Genomic DNA, 25,000 nt, shown 5'->3' on the forward strand with positions numbered 1-25,000 from the left:
CCTCTATGAGGTTGTCGCTGATCAAGGAGCCAGACTGCTTTTTATTATCAAGATATATAGAGAGTCAAGGCTCTAATACAGGATTGTTATATATAAATAAATGTCTGTATACATCATTCAGGGCCTGGGTGTGCAAATCCATCACCTCAACTGCAGCTGAACTGAGCTTCAAAAGGAAGCCACTCCCACAACCCCGCCCCCAGGAAACAAAGAGCCAATGAAATGAGTTCCTTCGGTCATGCACCCAATAGTAAGACACTGATGTGACAATTGACTCCAGAAAGGACACAGCATGGCCCTTAAAAACAAGGCTGACTCGTACAATAAACCCATCTTCAGTTGGGCCGTGGCACATCCTCTCTCTATATATAAACCAACTCCCCAGTAATGTTGTTGAAGCTGACACCCTGGGGTCCTTCAAGAAGCTGCTTGATGAGATTCTGGGATCAATAAGCTACTAACAACCAAACAAGCAAGATGGGCCGAATGGCCTCCTCTCGTTTGTAAACTTTCTTATGTTCTTCTATACAGTAATAGAAGAGGAAACAGATTCAGTCACTTTCACCTTCTAATACCCACGGACTTATTTGATGGCTGGAATTGTTTTTTTTTTTGTTTAGTTTTTTCTTTATTTTATCATTGCTTTTAACTAACTGATTGAGACATGACACAATTTCTAAAGGAAATATTGGTGTTTTATTTGAATTCATTAGTGATGTTTAAAATATGCATGTGTGGATTCCTTGGAGAGATTCGAACTGTCTTGGTTCATTTGAATATGTGGGCCTCAGGTTTCTGGAGAGTAAATAAAGGGCTGGAGGAGCGATTCGGCTCTCTGAGGGGGTTACATTCCCAGACACGCAATAAAACCTGGGCCCATAATTAACCACAGGATTCACACAGTATTTCCCAATAGCTCAACAATTGAAAGTGTTTCATGGGGCGGAGCTATGCCACCTGATAGTGGTTATTGACAGAGTTAGTAAACATATACACATGGAGAGCGGGGCTCCGCCTCTTCAAGGACCAACATTTACTTGATCGATAGACACGATAAACAGGAGGGGGGCCACTGTCTTTGAGGTGACCCGACATACCAAGAGGCTTGCGAACCGGAAAGAAAAACATGAATTAGTATTGATAACACAAAAGAGGTTCCGGCTCTTCCTGACCCAACATATACAGTAGGGGGGTTCCGTCGCTGAGGAGACCCGACAAACAGGAGGGGGGCCACCGTCTTTGAGGTGACCCGACATACCAAGAGGGGCACCGTCTCTGAGGTTACCCGACATACCAAGAGGCTCGCGAACCGGAAAGAAAACATAAAGTTAGTATTTGTTAAAACATATAATGCGTGGTGTTCCGCCTCTTCGAAGCCCAACATAATAGAAGGGGGGTTCCGTCGCTGAGGAGACCCGACAAACAGGAGAGGGGCCACCGTCTTTGAGGAGACCCGACAAACACGAGGGATGCCACCGCTTGGGGACCCTCACATAGAGGCATCAGACCTGAAAGAAGAATCCCAAAAAGAAACATACATGCAGATGGAAGGGTTTGGCCGGGGGTCCCCTCTGACTCATGGAGAACCCTCCTCTATGAGGTAAATGAAGCGGAGCTTAACAAAGGGTTGGAGAAAGTGGAATCACTAACCCCCCAAAAGATGGACCCCCGGCTCCCCGCTGACGCAACGTGAAGAAGAAAAAGAGAGAACCGCCAATGCATAAGAAAGAAGAAAAGAGAAAACATTTAGACGAAAGAAAACAAACACGTAACGTGACAAAGGGGTTAGTAGACTGTACCCTAATGACTATGTGAAGACCCTCTGCACAGTGGAAAGAAAAAAAAAACCTTTATTTTAATTTCTTAGGGGGAAATCTTTAGTGGCCCAGGCAGAAAGGTCGTCCCCACTCCGGACATACTAGCAATGGACTGATGTGCGGAGGATATTTCAGATGATGAAGAACGAATATAAGTTTCAACTGCTGATGAAGTCCAGCGACCCATATTTTTAATTAAATGCTGGTTAATGTTGGCTTTTGCAGCTGAAGTAGCTGCCCCTATTCTAAATGAATGAGGAGTGTAGAATTGCGAAGGAAGACCTGCTCTGGACACCACAGTGGAAAGGTGTGTTGAAAACCAATGCCTTGATACAATGGACCGGCTTGAATTGATAAACAAAGGGTCGGAGGATGAAATGGCCTTGCGTTCTGCAATGTACTTCAACATGGAAGTGAAGGGACACAGAGGAGAGTTGATCTTAGAAAGCTGAATACATTGTCCTTGCCGCAGTTGATCTGTTTTTGAAATGCGAAGAAATAAGATGAAATGAGAATCTGGGATGAGCTTGAGGTCACTGCAGCGGATACCTAGGGTAGGAAAGCTGGCAATAGAAGGAACTGTATATTCAGAACATTTCAAAAACCCCAAAAATGCAGATAGACATATGACTTCCATAGTTAAATCATCAAATGGAGAAAAACAGCCATGGCGGAGAATTGAAATCAAGTTACTGAGAATGTCTATAGAAATAGGCAGGCGAGCAGAAGAAGGAGCCGGAGAGCACTTGGAAATTCCTCGTAAAAGGAGACGAACCGCTGGAATTGATAATAGAGTTGGGGAAATGATGGACATCAAGCGAAATTGATGCTGAATTCCTGACAAATATAGTCTGATTGTAGCTGGTGCCAGATGTAGAGAGTCCTTTGCATGCACTATGAACGCCATGATCCAGTCCTGGTTGAATGGAGTAGGATTAATCCTGCTTTGTAAACAGAAAGTTACATAACATGCCCAACCTGTAGAATACGAGGATCTGGTAGATGGGGCAAGTGCTGATGCCATGTAATCTCGAGCTGAAATAAGAAGTTTATTAATAGTTGGATTTAGTTGAAAATCAGCTGATTGAACTGTGGCGTTGCTGCTGGATATTGCAGAGCTGTAGGCAGCAAACTGTGGAATTTGGAAATCTGTAAACGAGAAAGAGCATCAGCTGCATTATTAAAAATGCCCGGTAGGTGGCGAGCTTGTATTAGGAAATTATTAGAGACTGAAATCCATACTAGCCGCCGCAGCAGTTGCATGATAAGAGGGGAAGAGGAACGTCCTTTATTTATAATATGCACTGTAGTTGAATTATCACAGTAAAATAGTATTGATTTCTTAGACCAGAGATGACCCCATAGCTGGGCAGCTGCTACTATTGGGTATATCTCTAGCAGAGCTGTGGATTTTAGATGAGGAGATATGTTCTCGATTTCCTCAGGCCATGTACTGCAAAACCATTGATTATTAAATAGACCTCCGAATCCCAGAGATGAGGCATCAGTAAATAAAGCCATATTGTGAGGAGCTGAAATGAAATCATCATAAAACATAGAGAGACCGTTCCAGTGCTGAATAAGCGCAGACCACATTTTAATGTCTTTCCTAGCTTCTGAAGAGATATTTATATAGGAGTTCAGATTTTTTGCTGTTGATGCCAGCGCTAGCAGTCGAGATATAAACGTCCTCCCCTGTGGAATGATACGTATTGCGAAGTTAAAGTAACCCAGCAATGAAAGCAGTGCCCGTTTTTTAATTGTTTTACTGATCTGAAAATCCTGAATGAGCAAACGAATATGGTTAAGTTTAGACTCAGGCAGGCGGGCTTCAAACCTTTCTGTATCTAGAATGATTCCAAGGAATTCCAAAGAATGAAGGGGACCGATTGATTTCTCTTCTGAAAGCGGAACGCCAACTTCAGAAAATAAGCTTTTAAGATGGATTGACGGAGAGAAGGATGGATTGTTATTACTTTAAATGCGTCTGATATATCTGCTTTTGCTAACCAGGAACCACGACCTGCTAATTTAATTGAATGTATTGCATCTGCAATAGTGATGTAATGCAGGGAAAATTGATCTTGGGGAATTAATGAATTAATGCTCCGTGGTGCTGATAAATCAATAATGAGACGCTTTTTTCCTGACATTTTCCTCATGGCAATGCCGATAGGATTAATTCTATATACTGGAAAAGGAGGAGCTAAAAATGGACCGACTATAAATCCTTTTTTAATTTCTTTTTCGATGAGAGACTGCACTGATTGTGGATCTTGAGTCGCTGAATAAAGATTTTTGCTTTTGAACGAGGAAGAAGGAATTTGAGTAAGACCGGTTGAAAAACCATTTTTTAATCCGTCGATCAGGTAATTAATTAAGTTACTGTCGGGATGATTCTGTAATTTACTTGATAACGCCGGGATGTTTATAGGAGTAAAGACTGTGAGCATCGGGGAAAGTCACTTGCGTTTTAAAGGGCAGATTGTATTAGCGTGAGCGTCACCGCAATTGCTGCACGTGTGGATAAAATTGCATTGCCTATTTGAACAGAAGCCAGTATTGAAATTGTTGCAGATTTGTCTTCCTCCTGAAAATCTAATACTGCGCCCGTATTTGTCTTTCCTTGTGGATTGATCGAGGGGAGCTGAAGAATGTATAGGATTAGGTACTGAAGATCTGTATAAATTAGCGGCGAAACCGGGTGCTTTAGAAGTTGATGCAATTGCAGCTTTAGGGCAGAGGGATGTTGAGTGAGCTGTTGAAGCGCAGACCCCACACGCGTTAGCCCTTAGACCACCAAAAATTCTATTAAATAGATCTGGATCAGGTTTTGCCCAATTGATGATGTGATTATCTGCTGCCAATATCGCTGCTGCTTTTGCAGAGAATGCTTTATTGATACCACTATGTAACACAATTTTTGTTCCTGGATAGTAAGTGTTATTTCCTAATTGCTTATGCCTCAAAAGTATAGAAAATGGCTATTATTCCCCACAAACTTTGCTTTTGTGACCAGGACAGTGATATTTTGAAATTTACCTATTTCCAATGAGAAAACGGGCGAATTTGTGTCTTTTCGTTCACATAAAGTCAGAAAAAAACAACATATGAATCCAAATTAACATGTATTTATACTAAAGTAATACAAAAATGACTACAAAAGATTTAGTGAGTTGTTTTTCGAGATTTACGATTATACTGTAAATCACTTTCACGAATCAGCCCCCAAATGTAGTCTCCCATCATGTTCTCGTTATACTGTCCTTGGTAGCGGCGTTCAAAGTCCAGTATATCCTGGTGGAAGCGAGTACGCTCCCATGTTCTCCTTGAATTTATCAAGATGAGCATCAAGGATATGGACTTTGAGGGACATCCTACAGCCCATTGTGCCGTAGTTCTTCACCAGAGTCTCAACCAGCTCCACATAGTTTTCGGCCTTGTGATTGCCCAGGAAGCCCCGAACCACTGCGACAAAGCTGTTCAAAGCTGTTTCTCCTTACTAGTGAGCTTCTTGGGGAATTCATTGCACTCCAGGATCTTCTTTATCTGTGGTCCGACGAAGACACCGGCTTTGACCTTTGCCTCAGACAGCTTAGGGAAGAAGTCTTGAAGGTACTTGAAGGCTGCCGACTCCTTATCTAGAGCTCTGACAAATTGTTTCATAAGGCCCAATTTGATGTGCTGTGGTGGCATCAGCACCTTCCGGGGGTCCACCAGTGGCTCCCACTTGACATTGTTCCTCCCCACAGAGAACTCGGTCCGCTGTGGCCAGTCCCACCTGTGGTAGTGCGCCTTGGTGTCCCTGCTGTCCCAAAGGCAAAGACAGCAAGGAAACTTGTTAAAACCGCCTTGGAGACCCATCAGGAATTCCACCATTTTGAAGACTCCTATGACCTTGATGCCATCTCAGAAAAATGCAGATATACATCCACTTAGGCAGCTGGAACTAAACTGAACTGGTGGGCTTAAGGCCCCTGTATTTATACTACTATTTATATTACTGGAAAGTTCTAGAAAGTTCTAGAAGTTACTCCAAGTTTACTCAGCACTGAATCTATCTGGAATGTTATGGAAAATAGGTAAATTTCAAAATATCACTGTCCTGGTCACAAAAGCAAAGTTTGTGGGGAATAATAGCCATTTTCTATACGTTTGAGGCATAAGCAATTAGGAAATAACACTTACTACCCAGGAACCAAAAAAAAAAAAAATTTGTTATACGGTGTACTCATAAAACATAGTCCCTCCGTATCTGAAAGACAGCTCCACGATGTAGTATTCGTAAGATTCCAATTCAGCTCTGCGGTTAGGATATACCGAGCATAACACATCTCTGAATATGGAGAAAGCAAGGACAAACTCCCCTAATGTAAGATTTTTAAGCAGTCTGGGATCTCTGGATTTTAGAGTTACCGCCAATTCTCCACAATCGACTACTCTATGGTCCAAGAATTCCGAAGTCGTCATTAATAGTGAAACAAGATTAATGTCCTTACCTTCGAGAATGATACGTCTGATTTGTGGCGATATAGTGTGACATCTCGCTGCAGTTGGAGAGGAGGATCCGTATGTAGATGCAGTAGCCAGGTTGTAAATTGGAGGATCTGCTTCGCTGGCTGAAATTAGGGCTGGACCGTAAGAAGCTGTAGGCGGCGCTGCAGTATTTGATGCTGGAATTAATGACAACGCTGTAGATTGTTTTCCCTGTTCCATAACAGACACCCTTTTATCTAGATCCAACAGTTGAGAACTGACCGAAGATAGAGTATCGGAAAAAGGCTGCATAAATGATTTTATCTCGTTAAATATTTGCGAATGTTGGATTTCAATGGCTGGCTGCTGGTTAGCGGTGCTAGTTGTGGGGGTGGTTAGATCCAGAATAGACTGCCTGCTGTCTGTTTTAGGACGCTGAATGGCTGGGCGCGGCTGTTTATGTTTTTTCGGAGGAAAGACTGGTTCTGCTGAGACTGAATTGCAATAGAGAATGAAAAGAGACTCTCTATCACTCCCTGCCGGAATCGCATTACTGTTTTTAAGGAGGGTTTTTATCAATTTATTCATGGGCCAGTCCTTCCAAAACAATCGATCCGGAGGGGCGTCCTGAGGCCGAAGACGCTTGGATTGGCGCAGATTCGATGTTTGGGTGGCAGGAACGGTAGGCAACATTTGAACTGGAACCTGGTCGAGAGCCTGATCAGGAGCCTGATCAGATGTAACTGAAATACCAGAAGGGGAGAAAAAACGGAGACTGGATGGACCCTGGATTGAAGCTGAAGGACAGAATGACAGAAATGACAGAAAATCTTGGGAATCCTCTGAATCTGATGACAACTGCTGTAAGTACTCCATTATTGAGGTATACAAAAGTTGATGGGTCTTGAAAATTGCTTAGGTTTAAGCCAAAACGAAAAAACACAAGACAGCGAGGTAGAGGTGACTAATGTTTAAATAAGGTAGATTTAATTGATGACAGCAGATGATAGGTTGTTGGTGCCTAGCTCCACCCCCTGAACCCCACATATAGGTTAACATTTAAAGAAATACCCTGTAGAACACAGAAATATACCGGGCAGCATTTTATCATTCCCAGTCTGCAAATCCAATTTATTTTTTAATGTTATACTGGAACAGCACTAGCACTGTACTAATTAATTGAGCAGAGTTATAATCAAGGTAAAGTAATACTTCCTATCTGCTAAACAACCCTGCTAGTCTCTCCCAGCTGAATAGAGTTTGCTTCAGTGAAATCAGGGATAGACATCAGGGCATATCAATGCTTGTTTTATTAAGTTACATTGTCACTCCATATCCCTGTGCTGTGTTGGTATAGGACTGATTTATAAAAATGAATCACAAGCTGCACTTTCCTATGCAATGTGTTTGCTGGGTTCCTCAATGTACTGTATGCATGGCTCTACCTGCTCCTGCGGTGGAAATGTGAGCAGGCTTTTCTGCTGTGAAACGAGGCTTTAGAGTCGGCTGCTTAAAGCTCCTGTTTCCACTCACCTACCCCACAGCCGGCTTTGGTCCTGTATGCGCACACACAGCGATCATCAAAACACACACAGTACCTGGATTGTACTGTTAACAGCTGGACACAGTCGCTGTGTTTGTAGATAAGCATGTGGGTATGATCCATTAAAGCCTGCCAGGTTCTCTACATCAGTGTAGAAATGAACTGTCAGTTCAGTGAATATGAATATGGAGAGATTGGATGCAGCAGGCTCCATGTAGGAATGATCTGTCAGTTCAGTGAATATGGAGAGATTGGATGCAGCAGGCTCCATGTAGGAATGATCTGTCAGTTCAGTGAATATGGAGAGATTGGATGCAGCAGGCTCCATGTTGGAATGATCTGTCAGTTCAGTGAATATGGAGAGATTGGATGCTGCAGGCTCCATGTAGGAATGATCTGTCAGTTCAGTGAATATGGAGAGATTGGATGCTGCAGGCTCCATGTAGGAATGATCTGTCAGTTCAGTGAATATGGAGAGATTGGATGCAGCAGGCTCCATGTAGGAATGATCTGTCAGTTCAGTGAATATGGAGAGATTGGATGCAGCAGGCTGCATGTAGGAATGATCTGTCAGTTCAGTGAATATGGAGAGATTGGATGCAGCAGGCTGCATGTAGGAATGATCTGTCAGTTCAGTGAATATGGAGAGATTGGATGCAGCAGGCTCCATGTAGGAATGATCTGTCAGTTCAGTGAATATGGAGAGATTGGATGCTGCAGGCTCCATGCAGTTTATTTTATTATTATTTTAATTAAAGACAATGTTGACATTTAAAGGACAGACCTGTTCAATCAATGTCCTGTTAGCACACAGTATCTGAGGTGAAACAGCGCTCAGGAATAATGCTGATTTAATGAATAGCTGTGGTAGAAGAGGGCTTTTCTTTATGTTTGGTCATTAAGATGAGCGAGTGCATGGGAGTACACTTTATCTGAACACGTTTCCCATGTGCTCTTATTGAAGTATGCAGGACCTGTTTCAAGTACTCATAGAGGATAATACAGCATGAAACTAATACATGGAGCTTATAGGAGCTGCTGAACGATATAAATTTCTGCTGCTCTGCTTTCAAGTCAAGCCAGACAAGTGTTCTTTCCATGCCAGTACTAGCAGACTCTTGCTAGCGGTTACCAAGATAATGGTTCAGGATGATCCTGACATTGAAAGAGGGTTAAAGCAGTAAGAATAGAAATCCACACAGCCTCTGCTCTCTCCGGTCTCCGGTCAGGGGATACCTGCAGCTGGGAGTGTTTACACTTCCTGTTGTCAAGGAGACAGCTGAGTGACACACACTGGGGCCCCTGTGTGAGCCTCTTAAAGACTGGAGCCCCCTCTCGAGGTCAGCTAGCTCATTACACTTTGTTTTGAGTGTTTTATATAGCAGATAAGTCTCTAAGAGGAGTGTTTTATTTCACTGCCACATTCACAGCAGCACACACTCTGACAAACCAACCTGATGCTGTTTCTCTAAGAAGATATTATTTGTGCTTTTTTATCCACACACCAACATATTTGCATTATCCCCCCTGTATCCCGAGGATAAAGCAGACATGTGCGCTGTCACTGCAACAGGCTGAGAAAGAAAGAAATGCAGCGGCAGGTCTGGGTTAATGGCTATAGAGCACTCACAAAGAATGTGCATTTGTATATAACTGACAGAGACTTGTAGTCAAGTCCTCAAACCTCGAGTCCGAGTTCGAGTCATCAGGGTCCAAGTCCGAGTCCGAGTCACTATCATTCAAGTTCAAGTCCGAGTCATGAGTTGTTTTTTACTTTGATAGAAGCCTTGATCTGGACTAAGAGCCGGTGTAGTGTTAGAAAGTGGTACATCGTCAAAAAGTGGTACATATACCAAAACTTGACCCGTGTAATGTCAGAAAGTGGTACGATGTCAGACTTTCGTACAGGTGTAATCAATTGAGATCTGATGGGTGTTTTCCTATTGTCAAAAACAGGTACATTTACCATTAATTATACATTATTATTTTGCAAACTTAAACCGGAAACAGACAATGAATTTCTCTAGAAAGAAAAAACAATCCACAAAAGTCCACCGCAAAATTTGTACAAGTAAAAAAAATGTACAAGACCCAATGTATTGCATATGATAAATATTCACATACTATTTCATAATGGTGGAAAAATATTATAAACTACATTAAAAAACAACATAAAAGACTGGAAACTGATCAATTCAATTTAAAAAGATGTAAAACACTGAAAACAGCATAACGTACCCGATTTGAACGGGCGCTTCCCTGCTTTCTTAGTGGAAGTTGTTTAGGCATGTGTGAGCGCAGTGCGCTGAGTACTACTTAACACATACCTGAAAACAACACTACACCGGGAAGAAATGAAAGGGACTTTCACCTCTGACTGTAGCATCTACAATTCAAGTAGAATCTGCCAATCTGATTTAGACATTGCTGGAAATGCACTGTGTTCTTCAATAGTAAATGCAGTAAATGTGTCCCGGATGATTTGATTCTTATAAGCGGTTGATTCTTAAAAGCAGACCGATATGATTACTGTGGTGAAGTGCTGCAGAATCAGCATGCTAGTTTGAGAATGAGAAGAGCTTGGCTCCCTGCAGTGTAACGGGTTGACCACTAGATGTCATGAGTTCCCGCATGTATGCACGCCTCTGGAAAATCTATAGTTGTTTCCTTAACGAATCAAGGGTAATGGTCAGTTGGTTAACTGCTTGTTAAAGTTAATGACACCTCGATAAAAGGGCCTAGCTGATAGCTTTGTGATGGGGTGTGACGGGGTACCCCCACCCCAGGGTGTATGTTTGGTGTATTTTGTATTGTTTGGGTTATGTATCATGGAGGAGTTAATGTATGTTATTATTATTATTATTATTATTATTATTATTATTATTATTATTATTATTATTATTATTATTAATTTATTAGCAGATGCCCTTATGCAGGGTGACTTACAGTTGTATACAAAAAATACAGAACAATTAAGAGCAAGATACAAAATACAATGACTTCAGTCCTAATAAGAGCAAATACAAAACACAGTACGATTTGATATCGGGGCAGTTCAAGAGCAGATAACAGTGTTGATAGTTACATCAGGGTTAGATACGAGTGCAAGTGAAATACAAAACACTACTATGCTGGCATGTGAGCACGGGGGTGTGGGTTTGTGTGTGTGTGTGTGTGTGTGTGTGTGTGTGTGTGTATGTGATAATGGGTGACAGGGAGGCAGTTAAAATCCTCCCTGTAAAAACACGCGGGAATGTGGCTGGAGCCGTGAATTGAATAAATGATTAAATGATTAAGGCTCCAGACACAGGTGTATAAATAGGGAGATCACAGGTGACAAATAGGCTATCATCTGAATTAATAAAGGCGTTTAAATCTTGAAAAAGCTCAACTCCCAGGAGAGATCATCATTTCTGTGTTTTTCAGACAGACAAGGTCCTAATACATTCTTCCAGGGTGGGTACGTCATTGGCAATGTGGCAAAATAAAAACAATAGAGGCTGTTTTTCATGTAATTTACCTGAAATTAATATTTTAAAAAGTTAGGTGTGGTGGTAAGACAAATGGCAGTAACTAGAGTTTTACACATTGGATTAACACAAGAGTCGTATCATTGCATTGAACATTCCATGACAACGTCAACCCGCGGTGCAGAGTTCTGATTGTCTCAAACCCTTGCAAGTTATACATCTATGGAAAGCTTTCTTGCCTCCCCTTTTATACACACATCATGTTTTTCAAGGTAGAAGATATATTTGAATAATTATTGATATCTGTGCTCTAACAGGAATTCTTGTATCCTTCACAGGTACCACTTGGGGTCTCTCAGCAGAATCAGCCATACGCTTCCTCAATAGAAAAGCATTTTCAGCAGCTATTGAGATTTTAGTTTTCTGAATGTACCATTACTCTGGAGTGACTCTTTTCTATTAAAGCTTTACAATCAGCCTGTAATTATCTCTAACAGAACATTAATGATGACTTCCAGAGGAATGGCTATTATACAATGCGTTATTTATTTCAATAACTACATTTATTTTACACGATATTATTTACAATTATGGAGGATATAACAGTTAGTGGATGTTTTATTTTATTTAGGTAATTTCAAGTTATTAATAAAAGACAATTTAATTGTATTATTATTATTATTATTATTATTTAAACGGCAATGAAAAACGAGTAAAGGAAACTGTAAAGGAAACTGGTCGTTTTAAATGCAGCAAGGGGAGTAATAAAGTGACTCCTTGTGATTCAGCAGCTGGTTTAAACAATTTCACAACAAATGCTGGACTGTAAATAAATATCAAACTATGAAGAGACTCCAGAAATAAGAACAGGGTTTTTATGCTGGGTTGTTTTTTGGATGATGATATTAATAATCAGTATCATCAGGACAAAAACAAACGTACATGAGACGGAAGCAGTACGTTTACATGACAAAGCGTTTTCCAAAAACTAATGTTTTTGGAAAACTGAATCAGAAAACTGATTTTCTTAAAAAGTCACTTTTCTGTGTTTACATGATTAACGATAGAAAATCTAATTAGAATTCAACTGTATACATGGATTGAAGTTTTCGGAAAACGCAGGATATTTTCGCATGCAAAGTACTGTAGTACCCTAAGCACGATTTGAACAGACCGGGCATTTCTGCGATAGAACGGAGACCAATCCAATATAGTGCTTTATCGAAGTGTCAGGTCTTAAATTCAAAGATAACTATCCTATACCTCTATTCAGATTCCCCACAATGTGCAATCAGCCTTTCCAACAGCTCATCCTGTTCAATATTACCAGTTTCTTTTGCAGACATTATTTTAAATTCTCACGTCATTTTAAAGCAGGGAAGCATTTGCTGTTTCAGTATGGGCTATTAACAAATACATACAGACTTTAACAAATGTATTACTTTATCCCTGCATGCAAACTGACTACAGCTTATTAGTATTTTCTCTGTTTTCTAAAGCCGCATGCAGGAATGAAGGTCAGAGTTTTCACATGTGCAGTACACTATCGGAATACGTTTTCCGAAAAGTGTGTTTACATGATGTACATTTTGTTAGTTTTCGGAATTTAATCGGAAATTTCTAGGTGCTGTTTTCCGAAAACTGACTTTAGGAATATTCTGATACATTTTCCGAAAACTGTGTTTACATGACTTTTAATATCGGAATTAGTTTTCGGAAAACTTACTTTTCCGAAAAATATCGGAATTCTTATGCTCATGTAAACACACTGATTGTCATGGAATGGTCGAAAAACCATACACATTTATAACACCCGAACGGTGAGGTACAGATCAAATCTTTTTGGTAACAAAACTGACACACAATCTGAGGAATATGATGAACCTTCTTAAACACTTCTAGCTCAGGTGGAACACATTCTTCAGCCATTTGAACTCAAAAAGTCCAAAAATAGCTCAAAACATGACTATGTGCCCTTTGACCTCTGATGTCACATGATCATATTACCCCACACTGTGACACATTCAGTAAAAACACAGGTCTTGTTCAATGCAATGATACGACTCTTGTGTTAATCCAATGTGTAAAACTCTAGTTACTGCCATTTGTCTTACCACCACACCTAACTTTTTAAAATATTACTTTCAGGTAAATTACATGAAAAACAGCCTCTATTTTTTATTTTACCACATTGCCAATGACGTACCCACCCTAGAAGGATGTATTAGGACCATGTCTGTCCCAAAAACACAGAAAAAAATTCTCTACCGGGGGTTGATGTTCATTGCCAAATGTGGTACTGAGACGATAGTCTAAGAGGGTTAAGTGTGTTGAGAGGCGGAACAAGGCTTGGGAGGTAAAGCAAATTAAACCTTAAATATCAACAATTGGTTATACACCAGCACGATACTGTTTGGTTTAGTTTTGTGTCTGTTTTGTTTGTCTATTTGTTTTGGCCTCTGTGCCGTTTTGTTTGTGCAAGTGTTTTGTAACATGGGGGTATAGAGGAGTAAGGCAGTGGAAGCAGAATTGAGAGAAAGAAACCAAAACCAAACAGCGAGTAAGAGATCTGTTTGTTTCAGTAGTGATGGGAAAAGTGAAGCCTCCTGAACCACTGAACCCTCGGAATCATTTGGTTCACAGAACGATTCACTGAGCCGAAGCACATGAAGCGTTCCATGCTCTTCAGTGCCATCTCTTGGTAGATCTGCACAACTCAATACATTGAGAGTAAAGACAGCTCCCTGTCTCCAGAGAGAAGGCATTTAGCAAAGTGGACAATTGCACTGATGCTCAGAGAAGGCAATGTGTTATATAGTGACATTTCATACACTTTGCACATACAATATCAAGCCATTTCATTTTTAATTTTCTTGGTTAATTGGGCATCTATAATTTAAACAATCGTTTCAGTGTAAAGGAACATTTCAGTGCCTTTTCTAAAGACAGAGCTCGGACGTTGCTTTTTTTGAAATTGCCTGGAATATTTATTTTACAGATGAGCCACACATGCAATTAACCAATAAAACCTTCTTAAATAATCAAACTAGAAAAATAACAGTGTTGTTCAATCAGAAACAAGCTCTGGTTGCTTGAAACAGAAGACAGTGTAATTTGATGAGGCTTCAGCACCGTAGAGTGTAAGACGGTGTGATAAGCAGGATATTTTGATTCATGCTTACAAGCAGATTCTTCGGGGGCACATGTAGTATAGCGCTAGCTATAAATTAGAGAGGGGGGAAATAGTTCAAATCCCTACTGTTTCCATCTTTAAAGAAATGGTGTACTCTGTATCCTTTATACACTTAATAGAGCAGAGGATTTTGTTCAGAAAGAGCTCTGTTTGTACATACTTCATACTTTTTTGTTTGTTGTTCATTTGAAAAAATAGGTAAATGTTTATGAAATAAAACAAAAAGCAGTATCTTAATTTAAAAAAAAAAAAAAGGTTCCTTTCAGCTTGATTGAAACACCACACTGTGAGCACTGTTGACAAAGAGTTTATAAAATGGCTTGGATAAATTAAGTGCTGTGATTGGCTGAACAAGATCACATGACCGTGCAGTAATAACTGTCTTACCGCGTGGCTATGACATCACAGACCAACTTGCTTACCTGATTTATTAATATTACTACATCTTAATAGTAACAATTATCTAAACAGTGTTTCTGTAGGTAAAAATATCAACATACGACTGAAACAGCATTTAAATCACTCAACAATCTCTGTCACTAAGAATTACAGAAAAACTGGCAAATATACTGTGGTATTTATTTAGTCAAAGAGCACAACAAAGAAAACTCTGAGGCAAGCAGTAGCAGTAACACTATTCAAAAGCCATCCGAGAAATCACCATGCAAGTCTCACTCAGCATGTAAAATATACAGTGCCGTGGAAAAGTATTTGCCCCCTGTCAGATTTTCTGCATTTTTGTATATTTTTGACACTGAATGTTATCAGATCTTCAACCAAAACCCAATATAAAAGGGATCCTGAGTGAACAAATAACACAAAACTTTGATACATATTTCATTTATTTATTATAGAAAGTTATGCAACATCCAATGCCCCCGTGTGAAAAAGTAATCGCCCCCTGTGGCAATGTGCCCCGCCCATGTATGCATTTATATGTTGTATGTTGCGTGTGTTAATGTTGGTGTATAGAGATGGCTGCACGGGATATAAATGGGTGTGTGCAGCACGAGTTATTTAAAATGTATAATTGTATTTAGGCATGAGGATGGCACTATCACTTCACATGCATTTAAAGTATTTAATATGTGAGCACAAGGTTGCACGTAATTAATTCACGTGCTGGGATTCAAGTGAATAATTAATTAGTAATTGAATCCCAGCACAACAGTATATATAGATGCACCTTATACTCACACGGGGTTGTGTGTTCGGTGAGTGGAGAATGGGAGAGAGAAGGAGATAAAAAGATAACAATTGCTATCGCGTGCTGGTAGGACCAGCACAATACTTGTTTGTTTATTTAAACTCTCCGTGTTTGTGTGTCTGTCCGTCCACCGTTTGTTAATGTTAGTCCGTTTTGTTTGTCTATTTATTTTGGCGTAAAGTGCCGTGCCCTGTCTTTGTTTTGTTCAAACCTTTTTATTTATAAATAAACCGGCGCATACAAGCGCCTTCATCATTTCATCTCATCTGTCCTGTCTGTCTTATTTATCTTCTGGTTCTGACGTCACCACTCAGCTAGCCATGTGAGACCTCCTTAGACTCAATAACTGGTTACGCCACCTTTAGCAGCAATAACTGCAACCAAACGCTTCCTGTAGTTATTGATTAGTCTCTCACAGCGCTGTGGAGGAATTTTGGCCCACTCCTCCATGCAGAACTGCTTCAACTCAGTGACATTTGTGGGTTTTCAAGCATGAACTGCTCGTTTCAGGTCCTGCCACAACATCTCAATGGGGTTTAGATCTGGACTTTGACTAGGCCATTCCAAAACTTTAAATTTCTTGTTCTTCAACCATTCTGATGTAGACTTGCTTGTGTGTTTCAGATCATTGTCTTGCTGCATTACCCAGCTGCTCTTCAGCTTCAGCTCAAAGACGGATGGCCGGACATTCTCCTGTAGAATTCTCTGATACAGAGCAGAATTCATGGTTCCTTCAATGATGGCAAGGCGTCCAGGTCTTGTTGCAGCAAAGCATCCCCAAACCATAACACTACCACCACGCTTGACCGTTGGTATGAGGTTCTTACTGTGAAATGCAGGGTTTGGTTTTCGCCAGACATAACAGGGCCCGTGTCGGCCAAAAAGTTCCACTTTTGACTCATCTGTCCATAGAACATTGTTCCAGAACTCTTGAGGATCATCCAGGTGCTTTTTGGCAAACTTGAGACGAGCATTCATGTTCTTCTTAGTGAGCAATGGTTTCCGCCTTGCTACTCTGCCATGAATCCCATTTTTGCCCAGTGTCTTTATGATGGTGGTGTCATGAACACTGACCTTAGCCGAGGGCGAGAGGCCTGCAGTAGGTCCCTGGATGTTGTTCTAGGGCGCTTTGTGACTTCCTAGACGATTTTACGCCTTGCTCTTGGAGAGATTTTGGCAGGACGGCCACTCCTGGGAAGATTCACTACTGTCCCAAACTTTCTCCATTTGGACAATATGGCTCTGACTGTGGTTTGGTGGAGCCCCAGAGCCTTAGAAATGGCTTTGTAACCCTTTCCAGACTGATAGGCATCAACAACTTTTTTCCGGAGGTCTTCAGGAATTAATTTTGTTCGTGGCATGATGTGCCTCTAGAACCTGCGTGCTGACAACTTCACTCTGATGGTAAGGGCCAAAGTTAGTCTGATTTATATTGGGCAGGGCTGGCCCAAATCAGGCCTGGTTGTTACCAAAGTACTCAAACAGCTGACCCTAATATCCCTTTAATTGGGTTGAGTTAACTGGGGGGGGCAATAACTTTTTCACACCTGAAGATTGCATGTTTGATTACCTTGCACACCAAAAAAATGAAAGCACCAAACTTGTGTCATTTTTTCTCTCAGACCTCCTCTATATACTACTACAACCCACAAAAAAATCTGACCAAATACAATGTGAAAAATGTGCAAAAATGTAGAAAATCAGACAGGGGGCAAATACTTTTCACAGCACTGTATATGCAGCAGCAGCATCTACTAATTAAACTAAATATCGCCTTATAAAATTGACTAACGAGTATGCAATGTTTAAACTAGACACAACAGATGCATCTCACCACTACCCTCCGATTACTGAAACATATCTAAAATTAAACTCAGTGATTCTGACTACATACTGTGTACATTTAACAAATGAGAAGCATAAAACACACATTTGTGCATCTTACTGCACTTAGTGTTGGTTTCATGTAATAAGTACAGGTTCCCTAATAAGTGTGCTGTGTTTTGTTTTAGTATGTAATTGTTGCAATTAACCTATTGTAAATAACACCTTGTTATTTCTTTGCAGAAACAATCTGGATTGTTGGGCAGTTTTGTGCACTGGGGGACGGGAGGGGACGCCGTGTCAGACAAACGCTCGGGCCGGACCTGCAGCTGCCAGACTCCTCTGTCTGCCGGACCTGCAGCTGCCAGACTCCTCTGTCTGCCGGACCTGCAGCTGCCAGACTCCTCTGTCTGCCGGACCTGCAGCTGCTAAACTCCTCTGTCTGCTGGACCTGCAGCTGCTAAACTCCTCTGTCTGCTGGACCTGCAGCTGCCAAACTCCTCTGTCAGCTGGATCTGCAGCTGCTAGACTCCTCTGTCTGCCGGACCTGCAGCTGCCAGACTCCTCTGTCTGCCGGACCTGCAGCTGCTAAACTCCTCTGTCTGCTGGACCTGCAGCTGCTAAACTCCTCTGTCTGCTGAACCTGCAGCTGCCAAACTCCTCTGTCAGCTGGATCTGCAGCTGCCAGACTCCTCTGTCTGCCGGACCTACAGCTGCCAGACTCCTCTGTCTGCCGGACCTGCAGCTGCCAGACTCCTCTGTCCGCTGGTTCGGACGGAGGGGCTTAGGTGGCATTTTTCTGTTTTGTTTTGTTTATGATTTCTTTTTTAATTCCCCTTTTTCCAAATCTGATATCCTGGTGATTCACTCTGGAGGCAATGATTTGAGTAAATTGGAAAGTGTGGAAATAGTTAGAAAAATGAAAAAAGATTTAACAAATTTGCTATTTCCAAATACAAAAATAATTCTCTCGTGCATCACCCAGCGACGTCTTTGGAAAGATGTAAAGGCATCTCCAAAAATAAACAAAGCCCGTATCTGGGTGAACAATGTAATTTAGGATTTTGTAATTAAATATGATCAGGTTGAGCTATTTAGGGGGGGTGGTGTCCATATGAGTGACACTGGTAATGATATATTCCTAAAAAACCTCCCGCATGGAATTAAACCACACCTTCTGTAAATATATCCTTCCCTTCCCATACCCGCCCTCACACCTTTGTTTTTATTGTATATTTTGAATTGTGTACATGTATTGTGTGTATTGTTTTGTTTTAATAAAAGTGTATTTTTTGTTAGTGAGAAATGTATATAGACATAAGTATTACTGTGTGGCAGTGGTACTCAATTCCATTCTCTGGCGGGCCAGATAAGGCAACGTCCAAACCTTGGGGGGGCCACAGGCAGCTCAAGATGTGCGTAGTGGTGGGGGGTGTTTAAATGGTCATGAAAATCTGACTATCCAATCACGCTTTACATACAGTAACAAAACGTTGCAACACTGCACTTGCACCAATCAACTAATACATCTCAGAAATAACTACTTAATATGATACAATGTTTGATAGCCATTAATAATAAAAATATTAAGCAAATATAATTTCCTGATCAGTATTCAAAACGTCATCTTGCAAACAAATTATACAAATCTCACTGTAATACAATTAAAACAGCATGTTAGTGATTTTAATTTTATTAAAAGCTAGAAAATATTCTGACAATTACTGTGCAGCAAGCATTCAAGTTAACTAACTAAGCACTTCTGTTGTAGAAGCATCTTACTAAGCGCCTGATTAAAAGTGTAGCACGGCGTCTATATATGCATGTTCTAGCGCCAATGTGTTTCAATGTAAATTAAAAGTTTCTAATTTAAATACATGGCATGACAGTAGACAGAGGGGGAAATAAACTTCAGTGCATATCCACCGTGCCATCTTTGAGAGGCGTGCTGCTGGTGCATTTCTTACTGTTGCCAAACAGGTTTTTTTAAGCCCAAATAAAAGATCTTGGCTTGGTTTCTTCGGCCAATTTCCTGTGACTGAACACTTACTGGTGGCCGCATTGCTAATTTTCCTAACAATACTTAGTTTATCATATGAAAAATAAAGGAAATATAGGACATATGCACAAGTTTTTTCATGTATTTCTATAATAAAACCAAAGTGTTTCTCATTTTAAACATACATCAGCCCCGCTCAACTTCCCAAGACTTTCTACAATAAACTGGAGTCAAACATCTGGTGCTTTGAAAGATTAAAAAAAAAAGTTATTGCTCTGACAACAGGTCAAACGTTAATCAATCATGTTACTTAATACAATACACAAGCTAAAGTACATTGCTAACGTATTTAAGTTAAATTAATACAAAAGCGACTTTCACTTTCCTGTTCCAATCAAATGCTACTCAATTCCCAGCTAAATCTTACAACATTAAAGCAATTTCCAATACTATTTATCCTAAAATATGTAAAACTGTACTATTCCAGAATAGGTTGTGAAGGCTTTACTTTGCTCCGCTGGATTAACTATAAAGCAGAGGATGTCAAACTTAAAATTACACACTTTTCATGTGTGTATTTCAGGCAGAAACAGTACATAAGTAGATATCGCTTTTTTATTTTTCATTTATTTTTTTTTATCCCTGCCATTGTAGTTTCTTCGCAATAAACAACGTGGCAAATGACACATTTTCATGAAGTAACAGCATGACTGGGGTTTGCTCTTTTTTTATGCAAGTGAAAACTGTCAAATTTAACTTAAATCAGCTCTTCAAAAAATATATGTGGTTTTCGTTTATTACTCTCCTCATAACAGAAAATAGGATCACAACAAAACGTTGATCACTATACGTAGCATTTACCTTGCTAGTTTGCCCAGTGTCTGGAAAGTGTGAAGCACTTTCGAGCGATGTGCATTACCTGCAGCTGTCTGTATCCCTCGATTCTGACTCGCTTGCCAAATCTGAAGCATCACTTTGTTGTTGTTGGTTTTTATGTTAATCTCACACATCACTTGCTATTTTAGACAGGCGTTGATTTTTGGCTTCGAATTAATGTGCAGCAATGTTTGTAAGAATATTCAGATAGTTTCACCGCACTGAAGAAAATATTACTACCGTTGTTTTCCTATTTCACAAAGCCTTCTCTCATTGCTCAACAAATGAGGCACTAAAACTACGTAAATGGGCGGAGATTTGCGACACATTCCAAAATGATAGCGCATCAGAATTAAAGCTTGGCCAATCAGCTGACTTGTTCCTGTATTAGGCTGCCAAAAAAACGCTTGTTAGGGGAAGCAAATACCCTGTAGATTACGGCGACCTTATAATCTTGCGTATCAGCAACTTCAGTTTTTGTAATGAAGGACAGCCGACGCTTGACGGGCCAAAAGAAAGGCCGCCTATTGAAGAACCATGGTCTATGGTCTATCCACAAACATAGAACTGGAGACCATGACATGCACCATATCAAAAGAAAGGCTCTTGCGGGCCGCCTACTGAATAACCCTGCTGTATGGTATGCAATGAATGCCGTATGATATCTTTATATTTGATTCATGAGATCTGGATGGGCACATGTTTTTTTAGATTTCAACAACAAACAAAAAAATAGGTTATTATTAACAGTTTTTACTTGAACATATCTAAAATTAAAATATATAAAAAATGATTTAAAACGTGTAGAAATGCTTTTTTAAGCACCAAATCCTGCTACCCTTTTCTTCTCGGCGGCCATCTTGGATTTAAGTGTTGCACTCTACTGACACTATCTTTCCGAATTAAAAAAAATAAAAAATAAAAATTAAAAAAAACAACTTTTTAAAGAAAAAGTTTACTCTAAGCTTGGTTTTGTTTTTAAATTGAAAGTTTTTCTTTTAATGCAACAGCCTGCCCCTAAAAACGCATCTCTCCCATCTGTCAGGACTGCCCAGGGGGCGTGGCACCTACAGACAAGAGTCTGTGCAGTAAATCTGTACTGCAAAAAATGGATAGGGGTCATTTTTAAATACAAGGGTTTTGTTTATAATGTATCGAAACATAACATATTATAGCATGTTTAGAAGCGTTTTTATTTGTCTGTTAAGAAATTATAACTATTCCAGTTTTGCAATATGTGTTATAGTATTTTTTAGGGGTCAAAAGTCACCATAACAATGTTTTACATGTTTAGAATTTGTAGAGTGCATTTGCCACTGAAAAAGCATTAATGTGATTATTTGTATATCAATAAAATGTTTAGCTTTTTTAATTTATTAATATATTAATGTAATTTAAACTTGTGTAAATTGTTACACAATTGCAACTTTGTAATTTATATAAAGTTGATATATTTAAAGCATAATATATAATTTGGTATCATGCTATTTGTTGCCGTTGAGTAGTTTAAAACAACAATGGTTAAATAAATGAAATAAGTATTTAATTAATATGCAATTGACCATTTGCTGAAGTTTTGTTACATGTTAAAACTACCAAGCCTAAAATATTCAACACACAGGAGATATGAGCTCAAACGGCAGTCTAATGACAGACACACACACACAAGCATATGTCAGTTCTATGTCATATCCCCATTATCTATAGTTTTTAATCGTTTACCTATTATACCAACTACTGTACTAGCGTATTTTAAATGACCTAGTTCATGTTCAGCATTGCTGGAGCCGCAGCACTGTTTTTCCCCCCGTGCTACAACAACGAAAGGCAGTTTGTCTAAGCTTAATTTCACGCATTTTATTTCTATTTTTCAATTAATTTCCTTACGTTCTAGACCATTTTTTGTTTAAAATTTAAGTTTTTGATTTTTTAAATTAAGGATGAAGTAGTGATTAAAATATCACAAAATGCATATTTCAGGGGTCGATCATTTTGTCTAGCAACGGCAAATACATATGTTTCGTGCATAACTCCATTGCTCAAAATCTGTACATCTAATTTCTCATTTACATTTTTAGTAGAATAAATAACTAACTCTATTCCTAATTCCGTACAATAAGTACTGCTCTGCTGCTCCCGCATACTACTCGCTGTCAGCATGCTGGTGTCTGACTCGAATCTCTCTCTGCGGCGCATCACCGCTGCATCACAGCCAACTGTTCCAAAATTACAAGCTTGTCACCAAGTGCGTACAATGTTAACGCCCTAATATCTAAAATATCGACCATGATTGGCTCTTGATTTAAATGAAGTTTTATTATAGACACATTCAACAACCAATAGTTTAAGTCTTAGCTCGGCCCCGATTGATTTAGGTTTTGAAATCATCGCGCAAAGGAAATAAAATGAAAAAAAAACGCCCTTCTGTGTGACGTACGTTTTAGGGCCTACACTGGCAGAAAGCTTAGGCTGTCTACTTTTAATTTATTACACAAACATGAATCAAAATCTACAAGAACTCATCAACCGTGAGTTTGAAAAAGTGTAAAAAAAAAACCAAACACTCGGAACGTGATGCGTTGTTTTGAGATCATAACGAGAAAGTACTACAAGCAAAAATAAATTACATTGTACATGTTATGTCTTCTTCAGTTACTATACTATACTGAAATGTGTGTTTTAGATTTTAATTGAATAGTTTTATTCATTTTTCTACCAGTTTGAATATGCTTGAGACAGTTTTTTTTCAGAAATGGCAGTTTTTAAAGGGAAATAAAACAAAAACTGTCAAGTTTGAGTATTATGAATGTTATTTATGTTTACCGGAGTATGTATACTTCTACAAAATACAGAAAGATGGTGCTTCACTGTTTTGTATTTAATTATACAACGAGTTGAAAACTGCCAAGTTCACAGAGTATCACAGAGTGCTCTGAGAAGAGTTTGCCATAGAGGAAAAATCGCCAGGTGCCTGTTTTACCCATCCTACCATGACATGTACCATATCAAAAGAAAGGCTCTTGCGGGCCGCCTACTGAAGAACCCTGCTGTATGGTATGCAATGAATGCCGTATGATATCTTTATATTTGATTCATGATATTTTTATATTTGATTCATGAGATCTGGTGTGAAATATAATAATTAAAACAAATCCGATAACATTAAGAGCAAGTTCTCACATGGAGCTTCACATAATAATCTACAAGTAAAAAGTATAACCTGAGAAATGACGTTTTATCTTTCCTGAAATACAACGACTGGCGAGTGGGGACTTTTACTGTAGAAGTGAGGCTCAGAGATTTGCACAGGAGACTGAATTAAACTGGAGAGCTCTCTGAATTATTAGTGCAGTATTTGGTGCTGTGCGAGTACATCCACCACGTCAAACCAGGATTACAGATGTTCATATAAATCATTTAACTGCACTTTAGGACGGTATGCACAGGAAGCCAATCGTTTTGTGAGCTTCTCAAATTATATATACACCTAAAATATCATCCTCCACTAAAAACGTGTACGTTTCCTATATTAAAACAGGTTTAGATATCCCACGTAGACTTGATTAAAACGTCAAACAGTATTCTCTACATGAAGAAAAGTGTTTGCACCCAATTTCCCACTCAATTTATTTAAAAGGTTCAAAGTCACCCAGCAATTTACCGTGAAAATAATATAACGTTGTTAAAGTGAGCCTCCATGAACACTTATTGAACACTGATCTAATTACGCCACAGTATATGACATTTCTGAAAGGAAATACACATTTGGCAAGTAGTGATTTTAACTATGCAGAGACATAAATTATACAAACAAAATAATGTTTAAAATATTTATTTATGTTAAAAAAAAAAAAAAAAAAAAAACACAGCAAGCAATTTCCTGAAGATAAAATTTATTTATACTACAAATTAAACGTAAATATACATTACGATAAACGTCACCTTTTTAAACAAAAAAATACTCTGCAATACACTTCGATAAATAACATATTTCAACAAAAATTACTGTCTGCAATGCAATACCTGTTTTCGTTTCTCAGAAAAATAAAAACGGCGTCCTGTAATTTTGAATGAATCTCCACAGAGAACCTTGAAGGTCTAAGATTCGCGCATGCGGAGAAAGACTCAAAAAGGCAAACACTAACTTATTTCCTGTGACACCGGTTTTAAACTGTAAATCAAGACTCCAGCCTGATCATTTCCACTGTCCTCGGCCACATCACATTACAATTAGCAAAAGCGACTCCGCACATCAGCAGTATAAATACAGTATGTCAATGGAGCTCAATCACTGAGGACTACATCTCAAAACAAGTCCTCGTGGGTAAGCAGCTTGTTATATGATCATGATTATGTTTACTCAAGGCTGCAGAATCCCATTTTAGTACAGTATACTTGAGAAGCGATCGTCTCGTGAGGGTGCCAAGTTTAACTGCCATGCAGTGTTACGTGTAACACTCGGAGAGCTCAGCAAAATCTAATTACGTATTTTTCAAGAATGCAGTTTTAGAGATGTATTTCTACAGTGCTTAAAAAAAACTTAGAACATGGTTTAAAGTAGTAAAGAGAAAGGCTTGTTAAAAGCCAAATAATTA

At 39.4% G+C, this 25,000-nt stretch overlaps 1 protein-coding gene across 2 annotated transcripts in view; it reads right to left on the reverse strand.

Annotated features, from left to right (window-relative positions):
- LOC117969223 (NACHT, LRR and PYD domains-containing protein 12-like) overlaps positions 1-25,000 on the reverse strand; it is a 243,786-nt gene that overhangs the window by 1,417 nt on the left and 217,369 nt on the right. The gene's annotated exons all lie outside the window — the stretch shown is intronic.

The sequence above is a fragment of the Acipenser ruthenus genome, chromosome 7 (genome assembly GCF_902713425.1).
Source record: "Acipenser ruthenus chromosome 7, fAciRut3.2 maternal haplotype, whole genome shotgun sequence".
Classification (NCBI taxonomy): domain Eukaryota; kingdom Metazoa; phylum Chordata; class Actinopteri; order Acipenseriformes; family Acipenseridae; genus Acipenser; species Acipenser ruthenus.